The sequence below is a fragment of the Silene latifolia genome, chromosome 3 (genome assembly GCF_048544455.1).
Source record: "Silene latifolia isolate original U9 population chromosome 3, ASM4854445v1, whole genome shotgun sequence".
NCBI lineage: Eukaryota > Viridiplantae > Streptophyta > Magnoliopsida > Caryophyllales > Caryophyllaceae > Silene > Silene latifolia.
In genome coordinates, this window is record NC_133528.1 from 38,575,952 (window position 1) to 38,580,039 (window position 4,088).

Here is a 4,088-nt window from a genome sequence, read left to right on the forward strand (position 1 = left end):
AACCGTTGTTAATAATTTGGCGCAAAATTAGTGAAAAGTAATCACAACGGGTATATTAGAACCCGTTTTTAATACTTTTTAACAACGGTTGTAGACTCAATAACCGTTGTTATTAATGTTATGAAAATCTTAAAAACAACAGATTGCTTTATTCTGCTATACGCTACAAAACACAAACACAAGCTAATACTGCTACTATATCATCCTCCATTCCTCCCTGATCGTCTCTCTGTCTCCATCTCCGTCACTGTTGTCACCGTCTTCTCTCCCTCATCGTGTTTATCAATCAGGTATATATATGTTTCTTAGCAACGCTTATAGATATAGGATTTTTTGGCTTATTATCTAATTTGTTGATAATTTAGCTTAATTGCATTCCTGAATTTCGTTTATTTGTTTGCCTATTATTGTATTTTCTGAATTAGTTGCCTATTATTACGAATGTAGAATAATGACTCGAACTTGGATGATTGATGCAAATATGAGTGACCGCACCTACAAGGATGGTTTAGCTGAATTTTATGAATTCGTTTCGAACAATTTGAAAGGTTCTTCTAGTATTGCATGTCCTTGTGAAAGATGTGGTAATATTAGCTATATGGCTTTTCCGGACGTTAAAATACACCTAGAAAAGTGGAGATTTAGTCGATCCTATACAGGTTGGATTTTTCATGGGGAATCATTAGAGGAAGAGAATAACTCTGAAGAATATGATGTTGAGGTACACGAAAGGCTAATCGATGATCCCGAGTTTGCCGAGTTTTTGAGTTGGAAGAGTTGGAAGTAGAGAAGTTGAATGTTGGGTCTATAGATAATGAAGAGAATGATGATGAGTCGATTGCTTTTGAAGATGTAGGTGATGACACTAGTAATTGGGATGACCTTAACAACATGTATGAGAACTTGTGTGAGTCCGAAGCACCTCTCGTATCCTGTCGTAAGTTCACAAAAATGTCGGTACTGTGGTGAAGTTGTATAATATCAAGGGGGCAAATGGGGTGAGTGACACGTGTTTCACTAGTTTTTAGCCTTGATAAAGGAGTTGCTTCCCGATGGTAATGTTCTACCTGTTAAGACATATGAGGCGAAAAAACTAATAAGAGGAGTGGGTATGAAATATGAGAAAATACATGCATGTCCAAATGATTGCATATTGTATCGGAAATTATATCAAAACTTAACCAATTGCCCTAAATGTTTGGAGTGGCGTTATAAGGATAAGGAAGGGATCCCGGCTAAGGTGTTGTGGTATTTTCCATTGATACCAAGAGTCATAAGGATTTATGCGAATCCCGGTGATTCAAAAATGTTTACTTGGCATGAAACAGGAAGAATAAATGATGGAAAGCTAAGACACCCGGCAGATGGTATGCAATGGAAATCGTTCGACGCTAAGTATCCCGAGTTCGACAATGGAAGACAAGAACTTCGTCAACCTCCTAGAATTTTGAGTGGGCATGAAGTTTATCAGAAAGTAAAGCATATTGAGATAGATTATGGGAAGAAGAGCGGCTCTAAATTGTCTACTCGTGGGTATAAGAAAAGATCCATATTTTTTGATAAACTTCCATATTGGCACGATCTGCGGAGGTCGAGGCATTGCCTCGATTTCATGCACATTGAGAAAAATGTCTGTGATAATATTATCAATACCCTTTTGAATGTTCCTGGTAAAACAAAGGATAACGCCGCAACTAGGGAAGATATGAAAATGATGGGTATTAGGCTAGAGTTGGCACCACAGAAGAGAGGTAATCGTACATTTTTACCGCCATGACTTATACCCTTTCACGGAATGAGAAAAAGAGTTCGTGCATGCTTGAATGGAATTAAAGTGCCACATGGTTATTCGTCGAACATCAAAAGCCTAGTGTTGATGCAAGACCTAAAACTCACAGGGTTAAAGTCACATGATTGTCACACTTTGATGCAACAATTACTACCTGTGGCTATTCGTTCCATTTTACCTGAAAAGGTAAGATATGCTATAACTAGATTCTGTCTCTTCTTCCAGTCCATATGCGAGAAAGTCATCGATCCCGATGACACGGATTCATTGCAGGACCTCGTTGTAACCTCTCTTTGCCAGTTGGAAATGTATTTTCCACCCTCTTTCTTCACTATCATGATTCATCTGACCATTCACTTGGTTAGGGAGATTTTGTACCTTGGGCCCGTGTACTTGAGATACCAGTATCCTTTCGAAAGATTGATGAAAGTCTACAAGGACTATACATCTAATCGGTATCGTCCAGGAAGGTTGTATTCTTTGAACGCACTATTTTAGACGAAGCTCTTTCATATTGTTACGCTCATCTCTCCCCTGAGGAGTTGATTGGCGTTCCTAAGAATCGTCATAGTGACTGGATGACCGGAAAATGTATTAGGGGCCGGGTTGAAAAAATTGTGACACGTGAAATGTTGCATTTAGCACACACGTACGTGCTAAACAACGAAGATGAGGTGCAACCTTATATTCAACAACACAAAGATGAGCTCAAATACGATCACCCAAACAAGACCGAGAAGTGGATTGCGAACGAGCATACGAAGACGTTTGCAGAGTGGTTTAGGAATATTGTCTTAGAGTGTACGGATCAAACTGGTGATGACATCTCTCCTAGGTTACTACGTCTTGGTTTAGATCCAAATGCCAGGGTCACCTTTTACAGCAGTTTTGCCATTAATGGATATACTTTTTACACCCGCGAGCAAGATGAGTTGAGCACAATGCAAAATAGTGGTGTGAGTTCTGAATTTGAGGCAATGCACTTTGCTACTTCAAAAGATAAAAAGCCTATTTGGGGAAAATGCCTTTATTATGGTGTTATTCAAGAAATATTGGTACTAGATTACATTGATTTCACAATGCCTTTGTTTCGATGTAACTGGGTTGATAACAACCTTCATTGTGTCCGAAAGGATAAGATGGGATTTACGTTGGTCAATCTGGGTAAGGTTGGCAATAATAAGGATGATCCTTTCATAATGGCATCCCAAGCTAAACAAGTGTTCTATGTCACCGATCTTATGGATAAGAAGTGGTGCATTTGTCTTGTCTATAAGGAGTAGAAGGAGTAGTCCATCCGATAATAGTGATGATGATCAGGATGTCGTTTTTGAGGGAATGGATCACTCTACCACTTTATCTTATTTCGACGATGTTGACACTGATCATGAGGACACCTAAAGCATCTATATGCGTGATGACCATGGTGAAGGTATTTGGGTTAACGAAGAAACTATGACATCCAAGAAACGCCCCGATCCCGAGATAGTTCATCGAGGACACGGTGATATGGACGACCAACATTTTGAGTCATTTTCGGACCAATAATTTGATGGTTTAATTTATTGGTAAATCAATAATGGTCATTGTTAAATAAAAATTCCCAAATTTGCATGGCATGGTAAATCCCGTAGCTTAGATATGCAAAGTATGCATGCATCTTTGGTGTTGTCTTATTTTCTTGATCTTATTATTAGATGTGGATCTTTGGTGTTGAAATTCTTTGAATAATGTTTGCAAAGATATGGTGCTTCTCAACATTTATTAGTATGTATTGTTACAGTTTGGTGTAATGGAATTACGATAATTTTTTTTTTAAAAAAAGGTTCAACAATAACAACGGTTATATTTAAATTACCCGTTGTTAATACTTTCAACAACGGTTATAGTTACATTACCCGTTGTTATTACTTTCAACAACGGTTGTAGTACCTCTACCCGTTGTCATTGATTTTTCTGACATATTTCATTTTGGCGCAAATTTGGTGAAAATATATTACAACGGGTATATTTTAACCGCTGTAATAAAGTTTTGACAACGGTTGACTTTTATTGACCCGTTGTTATTAACATATAACAACGGTTTTGCTTTGAGAACCCGTTGTCAATAGTTTGTCTTAATAAAAAACTATTTTACAAACACATACAACATACCATACACAAACACACACAACACCAGTTCAACCGTTGGTATCCTGAGTTTATTCTTCTCTCTTCCTCGCTTTCTACATTCTCGTCGCCGGCCGTCACCCAGTTTCCGACGCCCAAATTCCGTTGACTTCCCTTATCATCCTGCTCG